The 17,047-nt window shown below is 40.3% G+C and overlaps 1 protein-coding gene across 1 annotated transcript in view; it reads right to left on the reverse strand.

Annotated features, from left to right (window-relative positions):
* POLR3B (RNA polymerase III subunit B) overlaps positions 1 to 17,047 on the reverse strand; it is a 125,569-nt gene that overhangs the window by 72,644 nt on the left and 35,878 nt on the right. The window lies entirely within an intron of this gene.

A 17,047-nucleotide genomic window follows, 5' to 3' on the forward strand; every position in this document is an offset into this window, starting at 1 on the left:
ATGTGCAAGGATACACACTGCTGCTAAAAGAGAAAGGGCACAACCAATGAATCTGCAAGCAGTTATTAAGCAACTGCTCATCAGATGGACAGGAGCTTCAGCAGAGAGGGATGGCTGGACATGGAAGGATGCACTGGTTTGGGATTTTTGTGAATAATAAAAATTCACAAAGTAAGAGAAAAAATGTGAAGATCTGTATGAAGTGATGGAGAAATAACTAGTATCCCCCCCCCAAATGTTGATGACTATGAAGATGTGAAGGGAAAAACCCCTAAAGGAAATTGAACCCTAGGTGACTGAAAACAATAACAGTCTCCTGGGTAATGGTAATGGAACAGATTTCTATCTCCTTAGTAGGGAGGTAGGAAACCACCAAGGCACACCATCACATACAAGGTCACTGGAAAAAGGAACTGCAGAAATAATTAATGCACTGTCCCAAAAGTCATGCTGCAGCATAAGCACTAATAGCATTAGAAACTTAAAAATAAACTAAGACTTCTGAAACACTTTTTATAAAAACAGAAAGTATCAATCATTTATTTTTTAAAATAACTCATATTTCTATAGCAACTTAAAGTTTGTAAACCACTTTCCCCAAGAGTTCTTTTGAGATAAGGAGTCCAAACACCCTCCTCATTGAATTGATGAAGAAACTTGATCTGAACCCAGGTATCCTGATTTCAAGCCCAGGCTTCATCCACGGAGCCCCACTGCTTCTGCAAGACACTGGGCAATGGGAACACTACAAGACAAGGTCAGATGGGGAGACCAATATGATTTTGGGGGGAATGACAGTCTGAGGCTGTCGTGGGGAGTAGTGAGAGAAAAGGCCAGGGATATAAAGGGAAGCTAAAGGCAAGGCAATGTTTTAAAAGAAGGGCCCACCTCCACCTACGTGATTGTTTTTGGAAATGTCCTTCTTTAAAAACACTATGACAGTGAACTGGCATCCTCAGAACTAAGGACCCTGTCCAAGGGGAACATGCAAGGGGAAGAGCTACACAATAGATCTTTCAGTGTAATCTTCAAGAACCCAAAGCATAACAGTAACTCGCCAAGTTCTGTGCAAGCACATACTTAGCAGTCTATTCCAAAATAATTAATTCCTAGCTCTTGGTAGAAATATTGTAATTGTATGGGAATTGTAAACAGGTCTCCAGATACTCTTGAGATTATCATCATGTTAAGAATGGTGTAAAGTATGGCACATCTGTAGCGTCTCCTAAGAAGGGATGTGACTGTGCATAACAAAATGCATAAAGCCTATGCATGAGAAAAAAAATCTTCCCCACCTTGGGCTGCTTTTGGCTTCTGTGTTAATAAGAGTCTGCATTACCCCTTTGGAAATTACAGATTGTTACACATATCATAACTGAAATTAGGAGGAATACAATAACCACAGCTTGAATGTTAGTCCAGAGAGCATTTGACTTGAATTGGAAGAAAGAGAATATATGTGAGCATAGTGTTTGCTAAATACAGCACGCTCAGCCCTGGTCCCTTCTGCTTGGCCGTAAGGTCCACTCTAGGCCACCGCCATGTCTCGTCTCCAAGAGTAAGACGATGCTCCAGCCAGACCAGCCCCACTCTGCCTGCTTCCCCCTTAGGACCGTCCACAGAGCTAGTCACACGTCCTCTCTTCTGTAAGCTCCAGGGGAATAAGGCCAAGCGAAGAAGTCTGCAGCTTGGTACAAAAATGCCTGGTGCGGGAGGCTGCAGCCACCTTACCATGTGCTAAAAAGTTCCATAATCCAGATTCTTTTTCTACCAAGTCACCGTCTACAATGGAGCTCCCTGGAGTCCAGCCTTGCGATCCACACAAAACTCCCCCCATCACTTGGCAACCTCGGTCTCCTACTTCTACCCGCATCTGGTCCTTCCGTGTCTCTGCCACCAATGAGTGGCTCTAGGAGCCTTTGCTCTTCTGAAGGACAAGAGGGGCGTGTCAAGGTTCCCGCCCAGGATGCCCCACGCTGCTGGCCAGCCCTCTTCTGGGGAGGGCCAATCCGAGAGGGCCCCCTTGGCCACTGGCACCTCCAGCGGCAGGTCTGCACACAAGCGGAACCTAATTTTTGCTGGGGTTTCCATTTTTCCTGTACCTTTGTGCTTTTCCACCTCTCCCAGATAAGCAGTCACTGTTTTATCTGACCACCCATCCTGCGGAGACTGTACCGACTTTATGGCTTCCATTAGAGATGCCGCAGCCTTTTTATTATTCAATATTCAACTTACAGATCCACACCTCAGACACAGTCAGAGCTAGGAAAGACCTTGAACAACCTTCTCTCCCTCCTCAACAGGATCAATATCTGGGGGCCTCCTAGAAACCAGGGGGTCCGACCCTCTCATTTTACAGGCCCAGGGAGGGGAAAGGGCCTCAGACGGCGGCAGGGAGACTGGAACTCAGGGCTGCCATCTACCAGGTAATGAGCTGTTTTTGGTCGGAGCTCCTCATGGAACCACCTGCTAAGGGCCGGGAGGGCTGGAGTCCAGCCAGACTCAGCAAATACCCATGTGGTCATTGTTCCACCTCCACCTTGGCTCCTGCCTCTATCCCCAGACCTGCGCCCGTCCTCAGGGTGAGAAGTCAAGAGAAATGAGAGAAGGCCCTTGGGTGTGTCAGTGATTTTAACAAGAGACTGCGCAGAGTTGAGGAGAGAGGGAGAGCAAGGGGAGACTCTATAGCTTTCTCATGGGGGTCAGGCCCCCACGGCAAGAGAGAGATGAGATGGCAGTTAGTGGGGTCAGGCGAGAGAGGTGTGGACGTGTTCTAGAAAGGAGAGATACAGCCAGGAGATGGGAGATCCAGGAGTTAAGCGGGAGGACAGTGAGGGCAGAAGGGGCAATCGCCTGGAGAACACAGGATGGCAGGGGGTCCCTTAGCCTTGGAAGGCAGCGTCAAGAGCCTTGGTGCAGTGCAAGGAGCTGATAATTCTGCAATGATGACCCTAGCCAATCCCTTCACCCTTCCAGATGTCTGTCTGCTTCTCTGCAAAAAACAGAGCCAATTGTGGAGGCTCCCTCCATCTTTTCCTCTTGCCAATCTCTAAACCAGGGTCACTGCTACAAGCTTCTTACGAGGCAGGTCTCTGTTTGGGAGTCCCTGGAACAGGAACTCAAGGCCCCAAGAATTTTATTTAATACATATTTACTGGATAAGGGACCCCCCCCCTTTTCTATTTCAATCCCAAACTTTCATCATCTCCAACTCCCTTTCCCCTGTCGTCATCCAAACTCTGCCAATGGCTCCTGCATCCATTTCTTCCTCCACCATCCAAAGCCTCATCACTGCTCACTGTCGGGTCCAACAGTAAGTCAGTCTTCCCTCTCCAACTCGCTTTCACACAGCTGCCAAAATAATCCTGCTAATCTATATGTATGACCACATTTTGTTTCCCTGATCAAAAATGTTTGGTTTCTCTTCTGCCCATTGGAATTCTACAGACTTCTCTCATCATCTAAAGTCTTTCATAATACAGTTCCAATCCATTTTTTCTTTTATTTAACTCATTCCCCTCTCCTCTGCACATGTTCTAACTAAATGGGACACGCCAATAGCTAGCGTAATAATAAACAATCTTGGTTTAAGATTTATGAAGATCTCAACAACAATACTATATGATGATCAATTCTGATGGACTTGGCCCTCTCCAGCAATGAGATGAACCAAATCAGTTCTAATGGAGCAATAATGAACTGAACCTGTTACACCCAGCGAAAGAATTCTGGGAGATGACTAAGAACCATTACATTGAATTCCCAATCCTTATATTTTTGTCCGCCTGCATTTTTGATTTCCTTCACAGGCTAATTGTACGATATTTCAGTGTCTGATTCTTTTTGTGCAGCAAAATAACTGTTAGGACATGTATACTTACATCGTATTTAATTTATACTTTACCATTTAACATGTATGGCTAATCTGCCATCTGGGGGAGGGGATGGGAGAAAAGAAGGGAAAAATTGGAACAAAAGGTTTGCCATTGTCAATGCTGTAAAATTACCCATGCATATATCTTGTAAATAAAAAGCTATTAAAAAAAAAAGATTTATGAAGATCATCTCATTGTATCTCCACAATAACCTTGCACAGGAGATGCTATTATTCCCATTTTTGAAATGAAGAAGTTGAGGCAAAAGAAAAGTGACTTGCCCAGAACTAGAAAGTGTCTTATTCCCAGGCCTTGGACTGCACTGTCTGGTATTGTGACCATCTTCCAGAATTGTTACACATACTGACTACATTTTCTTTATCTGTAGGAAACTTTTTCTTTGCCATTACTGAAAATATATGGGAAAATGATATAAACAGATTTTCAAAAAAATTATAAATCACAACCATTTGAAAGATTATGCCAAATCATTTATAAGAGAAAACAGAAAATAAAATAATTCTAAGGTTTTGTTTCACACCCAGTAAAGTGACAAAGTGGATGAAAGGCAGGAAGTGTGGATGTGGAAGGCAGGAAAGGAAGGATGTGGAAGACCTTCAGAAAGATAAATGTACAATTTTCTTGGTGGGGTGGAGCCGAGATGGCAGAGTAAAAAGGGACTCACCTGAGTTCTGTCAAATCCCCCTCACAACAATGTAAAAAAAAAAAAAAAAAGCTTCAGAACGAATCCTAGAGTGGCAGAACCAACAAGAGGATGATAGGAAATAATTGTCCAGCCCCAGACAACTTAGAAAGTCAGCAGGAAGGATCTGTCTCATTGGGACAAGAGTGGAGCATAATCCACCACAGGCCATGGTTACAGCTCCCAGAGCTCTCTACCCGCAGACAGGAAAGGGGTCAGAAGGAGACAGCGGGATCCTCTGCTGGCACTGGGTGCAGGATTCTGTCATGTACAAATGCGTGGTTCTGGGGCAAAGCAGGGGCACTAACAGGAGCAGGGACCATGGTCACAGTATCAGGGCAGAAGAGAACATTGGGGAGGAAGGGAAGGAGAAGATTATTTGTGGTCATTCACAGATCAGAATACAAGGCAGAAGGGCACTGACCACCCCTCTCCCTAGATCATCCATTCTGAAAGAAAGGAACCTACACAGAGCTTCAGAACTAGCGTCTCTGAAAACAGCAGCATGAAAAACCTAATGTTTGGGACAGTGCCCTCGCCACACCAGGAACATGGCCCAACTTTAACAAAAAGCTTAAAAAGTCAAGAAGGCTAAAAAAAAGAACAAACAACAACAAAAAGAAGAACCTGTCTGAAGAAAATTACTATTATGATAACAAGGAAGATCACAACAAAAACTCATTAGAAGACAATGAAATCCAAGCAGCTACATTCAAAGCCTCAAGGTAAAATGTGAACTGGTCTCAAGTCCGGGAAGTCCACGAAGGATCTCTCCAGAATGTGTGTTCAACGCATGTCCTGGGACACAGTGCTAAGTCCTGGGATTTGGATAAAAGAACGAGGCACATTCTTCCCACAAGGAGCTTATATTCTCCTGAGAGAAGACAACATGTCCACAAAGAAGGAAACACAGGACATAATACAAACCACATGCAGAGAGATGGAGGAAGGGAAGCCCTAGTGGAATTCGGAAGGTCTTCTACAAAGGGACGGCAGCTCAGCTAAGCCTTAAGGGCCGCTAGGGGCTTCAAGGGGCAAAGGTGAGGGAAAGCATCCCAGGACAAGCCCGTGCAAAGACATGGAGGCAAGGGGTGGAAGCCCACATGGGGGAATAGCAAGCGGGCTAACTTGGCTGTGGGGAGGAGAACAGGTCATCAGCCTAGCAAGGTAAGCCGAAGACAACTCAGAAACTTTATAAGATGTCAAATGAAAGAGCTTGTACTTTATCTTAGAGAAAACAGGGAACAAGAGAAGTTTCTAAAGCAGGGGAGTGACGGGATCATTAATGTATCATATGACATGGTAGCTCTACAGAAAAAGGGATGAAGGAGATAACTCCCTCTGCATGTGAGCAGACAGCAAGTCACATCTAGTAAATGGCCTCTCTTCAGCTTGACTAGGCATCAACGGCCCTAAAACTGAAGCAACTCACACTTAACACCGTATACCAAGATAAGATCAAAATGGGTCCATATTATAAATAAATTAGAGGAACATAGGATAGTTTATCTCTCAGACCAGACCTGTGGAGGAGGAAGAAATTTGTGACCAAAGATGAACTAGAGACCATTATTGATCACAAAATAGAAAATTTTGATTACATCAAATTAAAAAGCTTTTGTACAAACAAAACTAATGCAAACAAGATTAGAAGAGAAGCAACAAACTGGGAAAACATTTTCACAGTTAAAGGTTCTGATAAAGGCCTCATTTCCCAAATATATAAAGAATTGACTCTCATTTATAAGAAACCAAGCCATTCTCCAATTGATAGTCAAAGGATATGAACAATTTTCAGATGATGAAACTGAAATTATTACCACTCATTTGAAAAAGTGTTCCAAATCACCATTAATCAGAGAAATGCAAATTAAGACAACTCTGAGATACCACTACACATCTGTCAGATTGGCTAAGATGACAGGAAAAAATAATGATGAATGTTGGAGGGGATGCGGGAAAACTGGGACACTGATACATTGTTGGTGGAGTTGTGAACGAATCCAACCATTCTGGAGAGCAATCTGGAATTATGCCCCAAAAGTTATCAAACTGTGCATACCCTTTGACCCAGCAGTGTTTCTACTGGGCTTATACCCCAAGGAGATACTAAAGAAGGGAAAGGGACCGGTATGTGCCAAAATGTCTGTGGCAGCCCTGTTTGTAGTGGCTAGAAGCTAGAAACTGAGTGGATGCCCATCAGTTGGAGAATGGTTGGGTAAATTGTGGTATACGAATGTTATGGAATATTATTGTTCTGTAAGAAACGACCAGCAGGATGAACACAGAGAGGCCTGGAGAGACTTACATGAACTGATGCTAAGTGAAATGAGCAGAACCAGGAGATCATTATATACCTCAACAACGATACTGTATGAAAATGTATTCTGATGGAAGTGGATTTCTTTGACAGAGACCTAATTCAGTTTCAATTGATCAATGATGGACAGAAGCAGCTACACCCAAAGAAAAAACACTGGGAAATGAATGTAAACTGTTTGCACTTTTGTTTATTTTTACCTTCTGAATCCAATTCTCCCTGAACAACAAGAGAACTGTTCGGTTCTGCACACATATATTGTATCTAAGATATACTGCAACATATTCAACATATATAGGACTGCTTGCCATCTAGGGGAGGGGGTGGAGGGAGGGAAGGGAAAAATCGGAACAGAAGAGAGTGCAAGGGATAATGTAAAAAATTATCCTGGCATGGGCTCTGTCAATAAAAAGTTATTATAATAAAAATAATAAAATTAAAAAAAAAAAAAGAAAGGTACAAGCCAAAAAAACAAAAAAACAAACAAACAAACAAACAAACTGAAGCAAGGGGAGGCCTGACAAGAGCTCTGGTACAGCCCTTGAGAGCCCAGAGTTTGTGCCATAGAACAAGAAGATATAAAACAAAAATGAAAACCAAAGGAAAACAACAGGATGACATCATGGTTAAAAATGAAGAGATTAAACTTTAATGTGACCAAATTAAATATGGTGATCAGTGATAAAAGAAACATTCTTGCCCTCACCTGGGAAATTAATTAATTCATAGATGTTTGGAATGAGAAGGAATCGTCTGATTCTTGACCTCCCCATTTTATGTAAGGTAACCTTAGCCAGAAGAAATGGGGTCCCCGGCCTTTCCCTGCCCCTGCCCCAAGACCCTGTGGTTTCGTTGGCAGAAGAGCTCCCTCAGCCCCTTCTGCCCCCAGGAGATGGTCGGGGAGGGTCAGCAGTCCACCTCGCACTTCTCCTTATTAAGCTGGCTGGGCCTCAGACAACAGGCCAGTTTTCCAAGCCAGGGATGCTGAACTCGCCTACAAGAGAAGCCCCAAAGCTGCAGGGCAGAATGCTGACTTAGAAAACCATACAAAAGCATTACCTATATTCTACTGCATTTTTATGTATTGTGTTAAATGTGTACATTTTAATCTGGCTGGGGAGGCCCCTCTGCTCCTTCTGCTCCAAGCCATTTAGTCCCGGAAGGACCTGCCACAGCCAGTCTCCCCAGGGCTGAGCTTTCCCAAGCCCAGGACCACCAAGAGCCACCATGAGGGAACAAACTTCACTTAGCAGCATCCATCAGACATTGAGTAATCCAGCCCGTTTCCGGGCAATCCCTGAGCCCCCAGTGTTCCAGAAGGGAGGACTCGCTGAAGCCAGATCCAGGCAGTCTCCCTTTTAAAGGCCTAGGAGGAGCCTTGAGGACTCCAGGAGGGAAGAGAGAAGGCGACCCTGCAGGCTAAGTGGGCCCCTGAGGCTGATGGCACAGGACCACACCACAGAAGCATCGACTATAATGAAGGCAATCAGGCCGCTTTCCTACGGGACCCAAGGAATCTGCCGACTTCATGTTTGTGTTTCCACTAAAAGAACTTTCAAAGTAAAGATAAAAGCTATGGAAAATAGCTGACGGGAGCAGGAAGTCTTGTCTTACTTGTGGATTCTGTGTTCCAGGACAAAGGGCTTTAACCACGATGAGGTGACTCTTTCGGCTTTCTTTGCACCTAACTCTACAGCAAACACCGCTCGTAGGTCTTCCCCTGTCATTTTCCAACATGAATGTTAAGAGGCTACACAACACATGGAACCCATCACCCATGTGTACAGAGACGACAATATTTTACACAGGCCATATAATCCATATGTACACACATACATGAATACATGTCAAACAGTTGTGGGCTGTTGGCTATCTTTGTACTGTTTGCTGAAACGTGTCCTCCCTATTTCATTTAAAGATAACAGAGGTTTCTTTTTTGTGGGGGAGAATCTGTTTTCTTTTACAACACGACTTGTATCACTTCACATATGACTTCTCAATGGGGGGAAGGAAGGGAGAGAATTTGTACCTCAAAGTTTTAAAAACAAATGTAAAAATTGTTTTATATGTAACTGATAAAAAACAAAATGTTAAATTGAAAATTTTAAAATAAAGATAGCAACAGCTGACACAGATTTTATCTCCCGTGATTCCATCAGGGCACCCCCATAAAGTAAGTCAGGTACCCACTAGAAAAATGGATGAGGGCCTGAGGGTGGAGGGCTGGACTGCACTGTCCCATGAGAAGCAGGCCTCCAGGCCAGACCTCCTCATCCCAATTCCAGAGTCCTCCCCATTCTCACATGGCCCTTCGAGGCAGCGAAAGTCAGAGATGAATCTTTACCTGAGCGTAATGAGTAAGAGAGAGGGCCAAGTTCTATGTGAGAAACTGAACCGAAGTAGGAGAACGTATTAAGTGAACCCAGTGTTGCAATTACAACACAAATGAGGCCACGCACTTTAACGTTTCACAATTAACAGCTTCTTAGCTTCTGTCTGTAAATCACGTGGACATAACAAAGCAGAGAAAATGTTGCCCGACTCCATGCCCCATCTCGCACCTCTTCACACCTGTGGGGTTCTTCTTGCACACCTGACATATACCTTCTTTCTCGTGCTGTCCTCTCAGAATCCCTTCCTTCTTCCTACGTACTCACATATGTTCTCCTTACATACTCACATGTGCTCTCCCTGACTCTGATCTGCCTTGTCTTACACTTATGTGCATGCTATATGCAGTCCAGGAAAACAAACTGCTATGGAGTGGGGATCTAGCACCCCATTCTGAATATAGCAGATACCAGAGTTTCTGGTCACCAAAGTCCCTGGCTTTGTGAAACGGACCAACAACAGGCAGATATGACTTGATCAATGAAAATGACATTCAAGAAGATGCATTATCACCTATTCTGCCTCTCTGCCCCAGAGAAGCCTTGGGCCTTTCTGGCCGACATAGATGCAGCATTTGACAGACTTACAGTTAAAACCTCCGATAGCTGCTATTCCCTCTATCAGAATAGCATCATTTTGAGAACAGAAGCTGACTGCCTGACATTTTCTATTTGGACCCCCAGCACTGAGCACTGCTTTTACACACTGTAAGGGTTTAATAATTGCTTTTCCAATAATGTATTACTAAATTTTGAAATGAAGACTTCATTTTTGTACTGATTCAAACATTTAAATAAAATCATGTCAAAAATTTTACAGCAATTTCTAAAAAAAAAGTCAATATGATCAAGTCAAATTTATAATATAAATATAATATTATAATATAATATAAAAATAATATAAAAGGTGTATAAGGATGATTCAACATGAGAAAAACAGTGAATATAGTTGTATTTTTAAAATACCAAACCACAATAAGGATGTATTAAAAAAAAAAAAAAAAAACAATCTTAACAAAATACCACATTCACATATGATAAAATTCTACAAAAGAAAGACATAGAGTATCTTTTTTTTTTTACATGATAAAAAAAAAGTATCTCAACCAAAAGCTGTTATATATAATTAGGAAACACCAGTAGTTTCCCCAATAAATACAGCAGTAAAAACTAGGTTGTCTTCTTCCCTTCTGCCACCTCCATCCCCCAACTTGGATGTTATTCAACATAATTCTAAAAATGCTAGCAATAGCAAAAAGAGAAGTTTTTTTTTTTTTTTTAAGACATAAAATAGGAAAAGATGAGATAGCACATTCCTATTTGCTTTTAAAAAAACATTGTGGTTTATTTATTAGCAAAGAAAGTTACGGACAGAATTAGCTTTGGTAGAATTGCAGCCTACAAAATAAAATTTAACAACGTAAAAGCATTCTTATATATCAATAACCCTAAAGACAAGAACAAAAATGAAACCCCATTCAAAATAATTAGCAAATGCAAAAAATATCTGCGACTTTTTTTGCCAAAGTCTATCCAACAGCTGTTGAACAACAATTATTAAATGCTCCTTTCAGAAACGATACCCTAAGTAACTAAGCATAGATGGCTCAGCTACATCAAAATAATCAAAATGACAATATAATCAAAGTTAAGGTATAGATCATCAGAGCTAGACAAAATAATAAAATTCATTTGAAGGAACAAAAGATATAGAATTCCAAGAAAAAAAGAAGAAATGAACAGTAAAGAGCACTTCTAACTCCCCAATTGCAGCAACTCATTATAGGAAAAACATAAAAGTTGCATCACACTGAATGACAAATCTAACTTCCATCCCAGACCTGCCCAAAAAGTCAGCCAGTTGGTTGTTCCGTTGTTAAGGGAAGGGAGGCCTCCAGCAAAGCTAGAGCCAGGAAAGGCAAAGGGAGTGAGTCACTCAGCCTACTAAATGAGACACCTGTAGCACAGAATTCTCTGTCTGGATGCAGGAAGAATAGAGACATCTTCTACTCTAAGGGGAGAAGGAAGGATGGGTAGTATCAGAAAGGTTCACAATGGTCAGAGGGCTCAATCGTCATGGAGCCAATGGCTCCAAGATCACTAGATTTGTCCTGAGACACCAGAGGATCCTAAAAATCTAGAAGGGACTGAATTCTTGTAGGTAAAGATCAATACAAAAACCTGCCTATGGTTAAACTAAGTAGGGCTGACCACTCCACCTAAGAGTGCAGCAGAGGATGTAGCTTGATCCTATCACAAAGTCCCAGTTTAGGAATTAAAGCTGAAGAGAAAAAAAAACAAACAAAAACAAACAAACAAAAAAAAAAAACATCAACCAAAATTTAAAATTATTGTAGAATTAGGGATCCCCCAAAAGAAGAGCTGATATTAAAAAAAAAAAAAAACAAAAAACTTCAAGTAGTGAATCTAAAAAAAAAAAAAAAAACAAATTTTCCACAAATACAACATAGAGGAAAGAATTAAAAGGAAAATAGAAAGCTTGAGAAAAAGCAGTAAACTTTATACAAGTGATAGACCCTTTGAAAATTAGATCAGTCAGAAATCAATGATTCCATAAGACATCAAGATCAAAATCAAAAGACCAAAAAAAAAGAAAAAAAGAAAATGTATCAGATGTAAAAAAAAAAAAAATTGATTTAACGATAATAATTTAAATATCATTAAACTTCCTGAAAACTTTTTAAAAATCTAGAGATACCATATTTCAAGAAATCATAAATGAAAACCACCTAAATGTGTTAGAGAGCTGTTGTTGTTATGTCCTTCATTCTCAAAGAGGATCATGACATCAGGGAGGTGATGCCATGACATACAAGTGGAAATAGAAAGAAATCATTTGTCATCTAAAAGGAACCCCAAATGAAAAAGTCCAAGGAATAGCCTAACCAAAATCCAGAGCTCCTATATTAAAGAAAAAAATATAAGTCTATAAAAAGAAGCAATTCAAGTACCAAGGTGCTACAGTCAGGATCACGCAAGACCTAGCAACTTTTAATATAAACAAGAGGCAATCTTGGAATGCCAGTCAAGAATAATTTATCTTGAATATATAATTCAGAGTATATAATTCTACAAGGGGGAAAAATGACATTAATGCAAGAGAATTTTCACAAGCATTTCTGATGAAAAGACCAGAGCCTATTAGGAACTCAGAAATACAACCACAGAAACCAAGAGAAGTCAAATTATATGAGGAATTTGGGAGGAGTTTTATGATGATGTAGTGCTAATATTATCAGAGGGAGAAGAAACAAGTCTCCCTTCAAGTACCTTAGCGTCTTCAAAGGATACAGAGGGAATTAAATGAGAAAAAGAGATGCCTGATGGGGGTGGGCTGGTTCTGTTCTGAAGGATTTTAATGGGAAAGAGGATAAAGAATAAAAAGAGGAATACAGTGGTTTAGAAAGGAGGAAAGGGGGAAATGGAATTTGCTGAGAAGGGGATTAGTAATACCATAATGATGACACCAAAAAAAAGTTTTGAAGTACAGAGAAGGGAACAGATGGAAATTCAAAAGGAAGAGAAAATAAGCAAGGTGGTTTTTTTTACATATATATGTGCATGTGCATGTGTGTGTGTGTGTACATACAGCTTTTATTAAAGAAAAGTAGTATGAAACACACAATTTCATATGCAATCTATTTTTGTGTTCTGCTTGCTATACATGTGAAAATGCTTCGGGGGGGGGGATATTTGATTTAATTAAATGATTTTTCTAAAAGACTAGAATTTTTAAATGCAAATAGAAAGAATAAGAACAAAACAATAGAAAACAAATGGAAATGCAAAATTATAATGACTAAACTTGGTACTAAAGACTGACATGAGAAGGTACTTTCCCCCAAAATCTTTGTAAAAATTTTGTAAAGACTATGGGAATGGAACCTTAGATGTTAGAGTTCTTTGATGTATTGGTTGTTTCACTGAATTTTTTCCTTTTATTCTTTTTTATAAAAAATAACTATTAATTTGAAAGAAGAGAAAATGTAGATGATTTAAAACAAAATATATCCATAAAAATTCATTTTTAAAAACTACTCACTTTTAAGATTTTAAATATTGCTAATAAAAAAATTAGTTTTCTCTAAGCAATTTCCTAAAGAAATCCAAGAAGGAAAAAGTAATTGGAGGAGTGGAGGGAGTTTGTAAACATAGGGGGGTTCTTACTAATAAATTAAATACATTCTACTTCAGTGGTCAAATAAAGTAGCATACCAAAGCAATGGTTCCTTAATTCTGCCTATCAACTCTTTTGACTTTTTTCCTCTCGGAGTGAAATATATGCTTTGAAGGAATACCTCACAAATTCTGGTAATCTGAATAATCTACCAAAACATCTTTTGTACTACTGTTTTTTGTAAAAATTTGACTGTTTCTAATTTTAAAAACACCACCACCATCAAAAATCTCAAAAAAGAAAATAATCCAGAATTGTGCTTCTTTATCTGGAGTTGGTGAATAGATTTTAAGGGATTCATGAATTTTAAAAAATATCTTGAAAGCTCTCTTTCAATATAAGTGATTTCCTTTGTAATCCTATGTAGTTTATTTGGTTTATTTAAAACTAGCCATTTAAGAAGGGGTCCAGAGGTTTCTCCACACTGCTAAAAGGGCCCAGGACACACACAAAAAGATTAAGAACATTATATTCTTAATTTAGAGAGAGAATTTTTTACTTCAGTTTTTCAAAGATGATATAAAGAATTTCCAAGTTCCCTTTCTGGCATACTGGAACCATTGTTACCCCCACAAAAGGCAAGAGTTTTGTGTCATTTGCTGAATTAAGGACAGTAAATGACATCATTCATAGGAGCTACATCTTCATCTTCTCTTTTCTGGGCAAAACTAAACACAATCATACTTTAAAATAACACAAAAATGCTTAAAATTAAAATTAAAAAGTGTCAGCATTTCACAATTAATATTTTTCATTATCAACAGTAAGTCACTGAAATTCAGAAAAGTTAGAATATTATACTCTTTAAAGTAGATGGTAAATATTTAACATGTATAGGACTGCTTGCCATCTGGGGGAGGGGGTGGAGGGAGGGAGGGGAAAAATCGGAACAGAAGTGAGTGCAAGGGATAATAATGTTGTAGAAAATTACCCTGGCATGGGTTCTGTCAATAAAAAGTTATTTAAAAAAATTAAATTAAAGTAGATGGTAAAAAAGCAATGAATATTTCCTTACAATCTTCTTTTTATGTTCTGTGTACATGGAAATATTTTTAGGGATGTCTAAGTTCATAATAAAACTTTTTTTTAAAAAAAGGATTAAAAAAAAACCCAATATAAATGTAAAGAACAAAATGGAGGTACACAGATGTGAAAAGTTTTCAATACTAGGTTCTCACTCTCAAGAGGAAAAAACCCCAATTAATGAAATAACATTTTAAAGAATTAGCTCTCTATAAACACAGGGAAAAAGAAGTCAGTGGATAGAGTTCTTCTTAACAGAGTACGTACACACTACTTCAAGGATCCAATATCATCAAATTCAAAATTCAAATTTGGGTTAAGTCTGTTATTTTTTCCTATCAAAATTAATTCTACTTGTAGACTTGAATACTAAAAGCAGAAGAACTTTATTTCTAGCTACCCTTTTTGAAGGGAACCTTGCTCGGTTTTCAAAAACGGTCCCAAATAGCTGAATTTGATTTTGAGCTACTTTCTTTACCCATGAGACAGACCCTCCTTTGACAGCAGTGCAGCCCTCACCAGGGCTCCCAAGCACTAAAAAGCACACGCAGGTGAAATGTGTAGCCCAGACCTCCCAAGTATCCGTACCTGTGAAAACCCCCAAGTTGGGGAGCCAAGGGCAAAGGTGGAAGATGACAAAAGATACCCACATGACAATCGGGGACAGAGAGCGCACTAGGAGCCTGCAGCACATCCCACCGCTGACCCCAAGGGCTCATTCCCATTCTCACCAGGTCCCTAGGCCGAGGGCCTTCTGTGTTTCAAATTATAACAAAAAAGTTGCCCTGGTTCTCCCAGCTGAATACACTGAAGCCAGCAGGGCCGAGCACAACAAAATGTCCTTTGAGCCAAAAAAGCCAAAAGTAAGTGCCATCAACAGAAGTTACAGAAGTTACACCCCTTGGTCACCAACTCATTAATATACTTCTCAGAGCCCAACTTTGCTTATTTTTTTGTGCTCAAAATAAGGTCAGAGAATAATGCTTCCCAATTCACAAGCTCTCTAACAGGGCTACGAGTAACCGTGAGGCCCAATCACACAATAACCACATTATTTAGGTCAAGAGTAAAATGATTAAAAGGAAAAGGATGGAATGCTGGTGATAATATTCAGTACCTTCCACAGCCAGTCCAGGCCTTTCAGCCTGCTTAAGACAGGAGCACTAAAGAGTAAATTATATTTAAGGGGAAAATGCTGACAGCTCATCAATTGATTTTCAATGAAAATGCTAAAAAAAAAAATTAATAAAGAAATTAAGCTGCTGAAATACAGTTTCACCAATTAGCTTAATGTCAGAGAATTCTAATTAGGCGTCTTGAGATTGCTATTTAGTTTAAGCCTGCAGAGTGCCAAATTCTCCTTTTCACACAAACTGGTTGCAAAATTAAAGACATTAGGCAGCCTTAATTACATTATCAGAACAGCTGGGATTAGGCAATCTCTGAAGTCAAGGCGGCTGTCTTTTGTCACAGAGTAGAAATCCCTTGCTTTCCAGGGTGCCGGATTGTGGGGCTGTTCCATATCTCACCCATACAAAGCAAGATGCATTAGAAACAAAAAATTTCCAGACAAAGAATAGAGAACTGCTCGGCAAATAATGAACACATTAGCGGAAAAGAAAAGGCAGGTGAAAAGATTAAGCCTGGAATGGGCCGGTTTTGCTACCGCCTCTCCTGGCTGCTGGCCTCCCAACCCTCGGTGGCAAAGCCAGCTTGGCCAGGCCCACACGGCCCTTATCTGAGGCACAAGCACATTTCAGGCCGGGCTGTCCCACGGGGTGGGAAATTAGCAGCGATTGTTTTCACACATCTTGGCCAACACAATGTCTTTTATGTCTTTACATTGTCTGTAAAGCTATGTTTTTCCCCACACAAGGGACACTCTTTCTAAGTCCAATTTTTGAAGCAACAGGATCCCTCCCCCAACCACCCCAGCAGGCCAAGTTCCCTGACAACCAGGATGTCCAAAAAAATGAAACTACAAACCGCAAAAAGCACACTTTCTCCAACTGCAAAAACACTTGCAGTCCGGGGGGGAAAGAGGTGCACACAGTGTAATCCCCAGGCCTGGAACATTTTATTTAGGCTTGCTGCTGTCCATCAAGCTTAGGCTAAAAACAGGAAGAGGTCAAAAGCCTTACTTCCAAGGGAAAGATTGAGAGGCAAAAGGAAACTCAGTCCTTGATCAAACAGCCAGAGTCACTCCCCAGAAGCCTTGAGAGGACATAAAACTCTATAAACTTTGTCTTTCAATTTGGGAACAGTGGAAGCTCGAAGAAGAGCATCAGCTCCCAAATGTGTATGTCCTTACACTCAAAAACATCACCTTGTATCTTCAAGACCAAAAGTTTCCCTCTTACTCAATTGTTAATGATGCAACTATTTGGCCAGAGGAGATGAGACTCCTATATTCCAAGGCCCATCACTCCTTGATTTTATCTTCCATTTATCTCCTCCATGAAAAGTATTTCACAATGGGCTGTATTGTGTGGTGGGAATTACACCAGTTTTAGACACAGGAGAAATAGTTTAAGATCC

This window comes from Sarcophilus harrisii, chromosome 5 (genome assembly GCF_902635505.1).
Source record: "Sarcophilus harrisii chromosome 5, mSarHar1.11, whole genome shotgun sequence".
NCBI classification, from domain to species: Eukaryota; Metazoa; Chordata; class Mammalia; order Dasyuromorphia; family Dasyuridae; genus Sarcophilus; species Sarcophilus harrisii.